The 12,191-nt window shown below is 42.5% G+C and overlaps 1 protein-coding gene across 1 annotated transcript in view; it reads left to right on the top strand.

The window, feature by feature from the left end:
• The window catches only part of sh2b3 (SH2B adaptor protein 3), a 56,235-nt gene continuing 44,044 nt past the window's right edge, over positions 1–12,191 (top strand). The window contains exon 1 of the mRNA XM_061671974.1: positions 1–264. The gene's annotated coding sequence lies outside the window, so the exon portion shown is untranslated. The remainder of the gene's footprint in view (positions 265–12,191) is intronic.

The raw sequence follows: 12,191 nt of genomic DNA, 5'->3' as shown, positions 1-12,191 counted from the left end.
GCCTCAAAGTTTTTTTTTCGTCATCTTTTAAGTCGGAGACATCGTCGCGTCAAGTCACAATGGAAGCCAAAGATACCGTTTTGTGCACTTCTTCCCGCTGAGGTGGACTCTCTCTCTCTCTCTCTCTCTTTTTTATTCTTCCCGCCGACGCCACTTTTGTGACCAACTTTTTGATGCCTTTTCGACACATTTCCGTTATGCGAAGTCCAAACTGTTGTGTTGTCGTCGTGCTGCGGTGGGTGCCCATCCGAGATAACGGAGAACGTGAGTACTGTCTTGCTACGTATTGACATTGAAACGCTTCAACAACTTCTTCTCTTTCCAACACATGGCACTTTGTCCCCAGGGATGCGTTCACGTTCACGTTCTAAATGCTGTATAGTTAAGTTTCCTCTTTCGCGTGAAAATGTGCTGGAGTGAGATTTAAAAGGGAACTCGGAAGTTTTCTGACGTTGCCCGTGGGGTGCACGGCTTGACATAAACTTGGCAAAGGTGTGTGCGTGTTTTTTTTTTTTAAAACTAGTTGGATAAAGTCCACGTTGTTCTGACGCTGTCATTGAAAAACTGACGTAAGTCTGCCGGTGGTCACCATGGCAATGACGCAGCATGGCACCCAGCTAGCCCATCTTACCTGCACATCTGATGTAGACTAGAAACATTGAGATAAGTCTCTTGTACTGACAAATTTAGCATTAAATAGGATCTACTGTATATATATATATATATATATATATATATATATATATATATATATATATATATACATATTAGTGTGTAGTATAATTTGTTTTAATTTCTTACAGCCAGTAAAAGCACTAATGGTACCATGTGTCAGAATTGCATCGCAAACAATAATTAATGTCTGCCTCAAAATTTCTGAGGTTCGGGGTTCGAATCTCTGCTGCGGCCATCTTGTGTGGAGTTTTCATTTTCTCCTTGTGCTTTCTTTGATTTTTTTTCTTGCTTGTTGTGATAAATGAAATAAATCTAGGGCAACATGGTTGGTGCGCGGTCAGCACATCTTCCTCAGGGGCATCAAACTCTTCAATTTTCTTCCTCGGGGCAAGTTGTAGGCACAGTTTTCCTCATAGGGACATTATGACTGTGAAACCAGATAAATGTTTAATGGCCTCATCATAGTATTACATGAGCACAACATTTTTTTTTTTTTTTATCCATTGGTGTGAATGTGAGATTGAATGGTTGTTTGTCTATATGTGGCCTGCGATTGGCTGGCAACCAGTCCAGGTCGTACGCTGCCTCTTGCCCAAAGTCAGCTGGGATAGGTTCCTGCAGCTTACTCACCACCCTAATGAAGAGAAGTAAAATGGAAAATGGAATGATAATACAGTGATTTCAATTTAACAACATATTCTAAGGATATACTGTACCCATATAAAATAACCTGCAAAATCAAAGATTTTCCAGCATGTTAGCTTCATTGAATACACCATTGATGCTTAAAGTGTGTTACATATACCAGTACTAGTAGTATGTGGGCTACCTCTACTTGTATACGAAACAGTCACTGCGTGGGTACAATTCAGTTGTATTTAACTTTTATGTTTAATGCATTTGTATTAATCTTCAAGAACTATATGTTTATGAACCATTAATTTAGGTAATTTTTTTATTTCACTGTTATGTGCAATGTAGCTACTGTAAAAGGCACTTAAGCACTATTACTGCCTTTACCGAACCACTCGCTGCAATAAGAAGTATAACTAGGGCACAAAAGAACCCAATTTCATATCCTCTATCCATTTTCTATAGCACTTTTTCTGTTTCGGGTCACGTGTGAGCTGGAGCCTGTCCCAGCTGACTATGGGCGAGAGGTGGGCTAGACCCTCGGACTGGTTGCCAGTCAATCGCAGGGTACGTACAGACAACCAATCAGTCACTCTTGTGTTCACATCAATGGACAATTCAGTCTTCAATGAACCTAACCAATGCATATTTTTGACATGTGGGAGGAAACCGGAGTACCCATCGAAAACCCACGCATGCATGGGGTAAACTTTACAAACGCCATACAGGAGGGCCTGAACCAAGAGTTTGAACCGGAGAATTAGGGCCTTTTGACTCGGAGGCAGACCTGGTTTGCACTAGTACACTGTGGTGCCCACACAATTTTCTCAATGAGATGAATTACTGTACATATCCAGTCATCTGTCACCATCATAAAACCTGTATTAACTGTACAAACAAAGTTTTAAATACCATTGTAACTTTTATTAAAGCAAAGAAGAAGTTAACCAGTCCAATATTATGTTATGGAACATTAAAGCACTCTCTTTAACTTTAACGACAAATCAGCACATAACACGCTACCTTTTGATCACAGGTGACAACCAAAGAAAAAGCAAAATGCACATGCAGAGGTAATCCTTTGATGCTGGCTGAAAAGAGGGTTAGTGAGGTGCGCCAATGCTACGCATTATCACTTTGATTTAAAGGACATTTTCACTACTTTCATTACTTAAACTCAGAATTTGACTAGCGTTAAGGTGTAGGCTGTTGGAGAATTAAACATTTTAATTGAATCATTATTTAAGTAGCTAAAGTTACCCCCCCAAATGTATAGGCTCAGTGTTAATGTTCAAATGTTATAGTAGCTTACACCAGTGGTTCTCAAAGTGGGGGGCACAGAGCATTTGCAGGTTGGGTGCAGGGCGCGGGACAAATGAATGAATAAAAACATTGCATTAATAGCAATGATGAATATTGAAAAAAGAAACCTGTTACACTGAACAAAATTACACAGTTAAGGTGATTGAAAACAGTTACAGTTATTACAACCAGCAGTTTATGGCAGTTCACTTTTTATTTTTTCAAAAAACGTTGAGGTTTGTATTAATTACATTGTAATAAGTCCATTGCCGTTTATTCCACACGTTGTGATTATTACAATGTGTGAAATAAACTGCAATGCACTCTGAAAGGGGGGGGGGGGGGGGGGGGGTCGCAAAAATATCTTATGAACCAAAGGCGGGCCCAGCAGAGAAAGTTTAGGAACCACTGGTTTAAACTAATATTTAAAAGTATTAACTGTATTTTTTTAAGTGGTCCTTGGTGTAAAAAGTTCGAGAGTTGAACTGCCTTTGTGCATTCAGACATACAAGAAACATGGAGATTGTGCTTTGGTTGGTTCATTTTTCAAGTAGAAACAGGATGTCCGCCATCGCTCACAGATCAGGCCACGTGACCGCGGCCTCACATCTCGGCGCTATCGGCAGTCGTCTCTTCCTCTCTTCTCGGGGTTTCCAAGAACTCCGCTGACGAGACCACGAGAGAGGACCGACTCACGGCGGCGCTGCGGGAGGGGGGCGGGGAAAGGGGGGGGAGCCGGGAGGAAGCGAAGCACTGAGGGAGATAATTGCCCAGCGGATTGGAATGGGAATTTAAAAAGGAAGAACCAAATTAGGGCGGAAATATGGAAGAGAAAGAAAGTTTGTACAGCAGAAAAGTGGTGCAATTTGGAGTTCAAGCCTTTGTCATGGCTGATGTCAGCGCATATAATGAAGTTCAGCTCAGTGATCGTTTAGAGGACAACTTAACAAATGTGTTTTTCTTTTTTTCAAAACTTCTTTTTTATTTATGTGACCACCACAGAAAGCTACCAGTGATGACAGAGGAAAGAAATGGATAATAATCTATATAAGTAAAGCTCAAAGTTTGTGTGTCCGTTTTCAAAGAACCGCCCTCCCGGACGCCCCCGAACGCTCCTGCACGTTCCCGCACACCCCTGCACGCTCCGGCACGTTCCCCCATGTTTTGCACGTTCCTGCACGACTCCAAGGTTTCAATGGCCTCTTTAAATACCAAACTAATAATACATATCCATCCATCCATTTTCTGAGCCGCTTATCCTCACAAGGGTCGGGAGTGCTGGAGTGCCTATCCCAGCTATCATCAGGCAGGAGGCGGGGTACACAATGAACTGGTTGCCAGCCAATTGCAGGGCACACATAAACAAACAACCATTCACACTCACATTCACACATAGGGGCAATTTAGAGACTTCAATTAAACTACCATGCATGTTTTTGGGATGTGGGAGGAAACCGGAGTGCCCGGAGAAACCCCACGCAGGCACGGGGAGAACATGCAAACTCCACACAGGCGGGGCCGGGGATTGAACCCCGGTCCTCAGAACTGTGAGGCAGACGCTCTAACCAGTCGTTCACCGTGCCCCATAATAATACATATCATGACAGGTAATTACACTATTACATGCGACCAAGGATGTATGGCACATGACCCTGTGCCACCTTTTTTGGAACGTGTTGCAGCCATAATATTCTAAGTTAATGATTATTTGCTAAAAACAATAAAGTTTATCAGTTTGAACATTAAATATCTTGTCTTTGTAGTGTATTCAATTAAATATAGGTTGAACATGATTTGCAAATCATTGTATTCTGTTTTTATTTATGTTTAACACAACGTCCCAACTTCATTGGAGTTGGGGTTGTAGTTGTATTTAGTTTAATTGCTTCGTGGTTAGCTTCTCTTTACATTCTTTACACTGAATTAGAAATTAAAACGTTGCCTGTTTCATGCATTAAAGCCATAATGAGGTAATTCACTTTATATAATTTCCTGAGATTTCTTGTTATGTTGAACATCCACCAGGATCATGGGACAGATTATGTTTGACTTTGGAGGTTCCACTTTCTGTCAGGGAGCTACCGCAGTAAACACATTGTTTAGAGGTGTACATTTGTGTGTAGTGGATTTTCCGGGGGAAAAAAAAGCTTAGGTTCATGTTTGTTTTGAGGCAAACACACAAGTGTTGCCTTCAAAGCTGCCATAATAAGAGAGCATTTGTACTAGGGTGTCTTTACTCCAACGTGTCCCTCCACTGCAATCCTGTTGTTAGGGAAAAAAATGTTGATTACAGGTCCGATTTAGTTGCAGCCGTGCGGGGGACCTTGTTGGTGGGGGGGAGAAAAAAAACGTGTCTGCTTGTCGGTGCTGCGGTTGATTCTTGGTGCGGGGATGGGGTCAGGGAAACACGCCCTGATTGTTAGCCGTTTAGTCACGGGATGTTTCGCCAGGCTTCATGGGTACATCTTGACATATTTTTTCACATACTCTTGTAGATTTCCAGCCAGCGAGTTTTTGTTTGGCAGAACTGCAAGTCACAAGTCTCAGTCAAGAGCGCATGTTGTCACAAATAGACATTGTTGTCACAAAACTGTTCATTATAATAAGATTCTTGCATGGGGTGGAACCTGTGAGGTGGGAAAAAATGTTTTTCCCATGGGTTTATTGTACTTCTGTGATGACAAAAAAAAATGCCAAAGAAAACAAACTTATGGAGGTAAGACCTTGGAAACTCACTAAGACAAAGTGTGTCAAGATGACGGTTGTTGGACCTCTGAGATCTTGTATGTTTCCCAATTAATTTTTTTTGTGTGGTCAATTCTGAATTGTACGGTGTCAAGAAAGTTAGTTGTCTTTCAAAGCATTTTTCTCAAACCCGTCTCGACCTTTCCTCCGCAATTAGACTTCTAGGAAGTTAAATGAGCCGCAGTCTAATTATTCCCCACCTCTCACCCCCGTATATCACGTCTCCAATTTTGTCACAATTTGAAATCAATCAAACAATCCACACGTAGGAATGAGTCACTCTGTAACCGCTGGCGTAGCTCAGCGAGAGATGCTTCATGTTCCAGGGGTGGAATATTTGAGGCACGCTTAAACGGTGTGAATTCATCTTGGCTCGGATGTGAATGATGTATTGTTGCTTTCAAGTTTCCTGAAAACAAGCGTGTGTTTAAAGATTCCAACGATAAATTGTGTTTCGTGTACTGGGATATGCAGTCAGGGTTTGTTTTGCGCTCAATTCTTTGTGGCTGCATTCATTGTCTCAACTGTATGTGCAGTACACTTAAGAACACTAGAGATCAGAACTGATCATAAAAATACTTATTTGCCTTGTAGAAATATAAAGCATGCCACAGTTTTTATGGTTTTTTTTGTAGTTAATAATTCACGCTGACAGTCTGTAGAAAATTAATCTGGAAACGACTTTGAACAAAGCTGTTTTTAATTACTTATGTCAGCGTAAAAACAAAAATTAACATTTCATAGCCGGCAGATTTTTAAAGCAACAATATGTAAAACAATCTCAAAATTGTTACAGTACACTGGCTTCTAATAAGGTTACATTTACAATATGTTCCCGGCGGCCATGGCTGCCACATTTGTCCAAAACATTTTTTTCTTGTAATTCAAGTCTCGCTAAGTTAGTGTGTGTCTTGCTCACAGCCTATTGCAGTATCCATGACAGGCCGTGGGGGCACGGTGCTACCAAACTCCGAAGGCTCAAAGGCGCACTAGGTTTCGGCCCGCTGTTTAATACGGATGTGAATACATTCCCTCTTGTTTGTCAAGTACTATCAAGGCTTTCTACGGATGAAACGTACACGCTGGGCAGCTTTAAAACACGTTTGTTGCCCCTTGAATGTAGCTCGCCTGCCTGGCCCAGCTCCAGATTCAGCGTTTGGGGGGGGGGTCACACATATGTATACTGCCGCTCTATAAATGTTTGATAATATTAGTTTTCTGTCAACAATTTATTCACTAATCCATCTGTTGTAACAAATTATGGGGGGGAAAATCACATACACTCTGCACTGACTAGGTTTCTAATTTGCCCTACCGCAAAAATCTACCAGGGTACAGAAGGTTCGCCGAGGATTATTTAATTCTTCCTGTCCCCCCAGGGTCTTCTTAAAATTACCAGGAACTCTCGAGGGGGCGGGCTGTGGTGACTTGAATAAGGCCCCAGTTTCACCTGAAGAAAAATATCATAAAGCATGATGCTGCCACCACCATGCCTCACGGTAGGTATGGTGATTAGCAGTGTTGTGTTTGCGCCAAACATAATTTTTGCAATTATGGCCAAAAGGTTCTTTTTTTTTTTCCATTGAAACATAACACATTTCCCCATGTGTTTGGGAGATTTCAAGTGTGTTTTTGTTTTTTTGTAAGATAGGGATTCCGTCTTGCCACCCTACCCCATAGCCCAGACATACATAGAAGATTGTTGTCACATGTACTAAACAGACAGTATTCGCCAGAAATTCCTGCAGCTCCTTCATTGTTTGTCTTCATTCTTTTGACAGCCCTCCTGACATGTTTTCTTCTCATCTTTTCATCAATTTTTAGGGACGTCCAGTTCTTGGTAATGTTACTGTTGTGCAAATATTCCCCAGTCACTGTGTTCCATGGTCTATTTAATGGCTTGGAAATTGTTTTTTTACAATATTTCTGACTGAACAATGAGATCCCGGTGATGTTGCGGACTATGGCTTGTGCTGTAAGATGTGACTACAAAAATTCAAGGAAAAGCATACTAGAACATCTGAGCTTTAGTTGGGGGTTATCAGTCACTTAAAATGGTGGCATATGTGTGTGGACTCCTGAACACAGCCATATACCCAGTTATAAGAGGGTGTGCACACTTGTGCAACCACATAATCTTAGTTTTTAATTTTAATTTTTCCTCTTGAAAAGTTTTTTTTTTGCAGGTTATAGGTCACATTAATGGTGGAAACATTTCAAAATGATTTATCTTGGTCTAATATTTTCCACAAAACCTGGAATTTGAACATGGGTGTGTAGACTATTTTTTATATCCACCGTATCCACCTTTGCCGTTTACATGCAACCCAGCCAAATAGGAAATTGCCATGACCCAGCATCCCACAATCCGATAATTAGATGCGTGCTAACATTGTATTGCCTTTGTAACACCTCTGATACTACATTAAAAGGCGGAAAATTGCCATGTCAACTTCGTCCCCCAATTCCATATCGGTGTGAACATCGACACGGGGAAAAATGGCTGCTTTTACAGGCAGTGTAACGGAGGCTTGTATGTTTGCTCATCATACTTTGTCGTGTTTCGTCAACAATCTTCTGTAGTGTCTGTGAGCCCTGATGCTCCCCCCCACACAATCACTCATCACGGGCCATCCTGTCAAGATGTCTGTACTCAACTCATTGTAGGTCTGTCATTAGATCCCTGTGTTTTATGATTTCCCCAACATGCCAGGTTCTGTCTAAGTGAGGATAATGATGGACTGCAGGCTTTATGTCTGCATCTTTTATTAGTCATGCTGTTTGTTTGAAGCGTTTGTCTCCTTCCTCTTCGTGGAATTATCTTGTCTTGCGACACTCCACGCTAATCCCGTCTATTCCTCATTCGTCCAGCTGTCGCTCGGTGTTTTTCAGTTTTCCCAGCGTGCCTCCTCGTTCCCAGACCACAGGAAATGGCCCGAGAGCAGTACAGCTTTATTTCTGTGCGTCTTAAGAATAGCAGCATTGTGTCGTGTCGGAGCGCGCATTGTTGTGGGAATGCAGAACTGATCGAGAGAATGCGCTCCAAAGCAAAAAAAAAAAAAAAAAAAAAAAATCAAACCTAACAACGTATAACTCTTAACTTTTGTTGACCTTCCAACTGTTTACCACCTCATGTTTGGGCTTGCATTTATAGGAGGAGAAAAGGCTTTTAGAAAATATTAAATGTGTTTCCTCAAGCCAACCAGGATAAAGTAATCGCTAAATGCCAAACATAAGTCGAGGAGGCGATAGCTTAAGGTTGCTGTGGCCCGTTAGCGATGATATTTCAACAGAGCTAAATTCAGAAGAATTTCAGAGAATGGACTTCCACCGGGCTGTTTTGCAAAGGCGCTCAAGGCTCCCCGCTCGTTTGACCACAAATCAGCTGATGCTCCGCTCAGGCTGTGGGAAGTAATACTAAGGTTATCTCATGTTTCAGTGTCGCTTCCTTCTTTACAATATGTTCTTCAATTATGCAAGACGTGTACTTGTGTGTGTGTGTGTGTGTGTGTGTGTGTGTGTATGCGCGCTCTCGCGTCTCTCAACACAAACACGGAGGGAAGCCGAGACCCGTCCTGTCCCATCATCCCTCGTCTCCTTTGCGTGGCATCAAGAAGTCGTGCACTTTTGCACAGCGGTGCTCCCGCCGGCCTTTCGCAGCAGCTTGTCGTGCTTGATTATAAAATATGAAGTGAAAGTTACTGAAAAAGGTCACATGGTGTCAGTTCTTCCTAACTGGAGTGTTGGCTAATATGAAGTGCCCTGCTTTTGCATGTAATAACAAAATAGGAAAGGGTTACTGGTTGGAAATTCCAGTCCCCTCCCAATTCTTTATTTACGTGAGATAAACCTCTTGAGATGCAACACCTCGTTCACAAGGGGTGCGGTTTGGGCTCGTATTGTTTCTTTACAATGTGACATTGCCAACTACTGGCCAGATAATTGCTGAAAACATCCAAAGACTGAGAACAATGTAGTACTTAATTTTGGAGCTATAGCGTTAAACAGTCCATTTCAGTTTTCGTGATTTTTTGGGGGGGTGTGTGTGGCTAAAACGGCACCATGTGATGCAATTTAGAGTCTGGCATTAGTTGCCCCTCCCCCACTATCTAAGAATTTGAGCGCCTTCGTTCGTAGCAGCGGTTATCTGGCGCAATTGCGACGTGAAGTGCGTACACCCTGAAAATGCATCTTTCCTTCAAATAGTGGTGTGTCTGCTTTAGAGTGCCTCGTCTTCGGCCAGTGAGTGCGACACATCATGGAGCCGGGGGGGGGGGAGTTCAACGTGACAGCCAGCGTGTGGACAGTAGCTTTGCACTGGCAAGGGCACTTTAGAGCGGCTCGTTGTCACATTGTGGAACAGCCCTGCGACAACCCAGAAGGACGTACTCCAGCCCCTGGAGACTTTAAGCGGATATATTTTTAGGGGTCAAACATGTAGTTATGTGTAGACATGAGAAAGATTCTAGTCAAATTTCCAGGCCATAGTCCTGGTATTCGATTGACAGTTGAGCGGGGCGTGATTTCAGTATTCAGCGGTCACGCCCACAGCGTTTGAGAGCTGAGTAAAAAGCTGGATTTTTCACGATTTAGAAGCCTAATTTTATTTTCTGGACGAGTTTTGTAATTATTTATATTTGGGTGGGTTGTTAACAAGACTCTTCTCTGATGTCAAATGTAAAAGACATTATTTTTACAGGTACTATAAGGACTGTGAGGATTGGATTGTTTTGATCACTTGTTAAAAAAACATTTTATGCTTTTGTTGTGTAAATATACCCCGTCTTAAGTTGCATGTTTCCTAAAAACAAGAGTTGTCGAACCTCAACACTTAACACCTTCCTGCTTGCATAAAGTCATCAAGTGTCAGTAGAGCGACTTTTCTGCCTGCCGGAATTAACTATCTGTTCTTCAAATGGATGAGTAGTGCATTAACTTGACATGCCACATCACCGCTGAATAGAGAACCATTTGGGGTGTTGTCCTTGGAAAACATTTGGAGGGTAGTTGATTGGATGAGCCATCTGTCTATCCTCCATCACAGGAAGATCTCTACTATTGAGCAAATGAGTCATAGTGTTTCTGTCGTCATTGCTATTTTTCTCTCCTCTTTGAAATGCACTTTATCGACAGAACAGGAAGTGAAGAAAATGTGGAGTTGGTCCTCACTGCTGCTATAACGGCTCCCATTCTTCTGGAAAGGCTGATGCCTATGGTGTGTCAAATGCTTCAATCAACTATAGAACAATCAATCAATCAACACCAATGATTCATGCATTCATTCATCTTCCATTCCGCTTTATCCTCACTAGGGTCGCGGGCGTGCTGGAGCCTATCCCAGCTATCTTCTGGCGAGAGAAGCGGGGTACACCCTGAACTGGTCGCCAACCAATTGCAGGGCACATACAAACAAACAACCATTCACACTCACATTCACACTTACGGGCAATTTAGAGTCTTCAATTAACCTACCATGCATGTTTTTGAGATGTGGGAGGAAACCAGAGTGCCCGGAGAAAACCCACGCAGGCACGGGGAGAACATGCAAACTCCACACAGGCGGGGCTGGGATTTGAACCCAGGTCCTCAGAACTATGATGCAGATGTGCTAACCAGTCGTCGTCCACCACGCCGCATGTCAAATGCTTCAATCAACTATAGATCAATCAATCAATCAACACCAATGATGTCAACATAAATGATGTACATTGCATTTACATAGCAGTCACTGCTTGCCAGGGCAGGGCTCCTTGTTGCTTCCTGTCGCTGTGATCGCAGCCCAGTCAGAGTAAAGATCCTCCGCTTAGTCTGACACAGTCTGACTCGACCACCTGGACCTCCACTCCCAAACCTGGCGCCCCTTCTCCTCACTCGCACTCTGATTTTCACACTTCCTGCCCTCTCTCTCATTATCCCCCCATCCTTCAATGCCTCAATGAGTCTTGCCTAACTTCTCTTTGCTTTTTTGTTTTATTTCCTCACCTCCCCCCTTTTTTCTTCTAATAACCCCCTCGTGCCCACACACTCGCTATGCTTTGTAAGTGTAACCCACACTGATTCACTCTGTGAGTCACACAATGAAAATTCAAAGGTGGTAACAAAATCTGTTTTTCATCCCGGACCCTGTGATGCACATGTTGCCATGTTTTTTTTTTTCCCCTCTCCACATTTTCGGGAAAACCGCTTGTGATGTTTCCGATCAATTCATGCCATGCATTCCTATTAGATGGCAAGCTGTTAGATAGAGCTGTCTGATATTGATAGTAATGGTAAAAGTTAATTGTTTGAGACTTTTAGCAACTGAAATCAAGTCAAGACCAAGACTGAGGTAATCTGAGACAGAGCCAAGAACAAGACCAGGTTAAGCCTTGTTAGATAGCGTTTGTAAAAATGCACCCTTGGAGTACCAAACCACAAAGTATTAACATGAATGGGTTGTAACCTCCCCAAAAAACAATTTTCTCTCAAAGCATCAATGGGAAATTTGCCTTCAGTGCTTGGTTGCACTGCGATTGGCTAGGGACTAGTCAGGGTATACCCTGCCTCTTGGCCAAAGACAGCTTGGATATGCTGTAGCTCAACTGTGACCCTAGTGTGGGGGAAGCGGTATAGAAGATGGATGGATGTATGTTTGGTTGCATTTCAGAAATATGAGAATCAGTCTATGACCTAAAAATACCCAAGGGGGTCTTATTATACTCTGCAGCTAAGGGGCAGGGACTGACAACACTTTTAGTACCAAATTGTGAAGCTGTGACAATATGCCTTGGTTTATGACCCAGGAAAAAAAGGTATGAAATTATTTGCTGATCTGTGTCACACTACTTGAAACCTGG

Source organism: Phycodurus eques, chromosome 3 (assembly GCF_024500275.1).
Source record: "Phycodurus eques isolate BA_2022a chromosome 3, UOR_Pequ_1.1, whole genome shotgun sequence".
Classification (NCBI taxonomy): Eukaryota; Metazoa; Chordata; class Actinopteri; order Syngnathiformes; family Syngnathidae; genus Phycodurus; species Phycodurus eques.
Note: the sequence above shows the minus strand (reverse complement) of the source record. Positions and strands in the feature narration are given on the sequence as shown.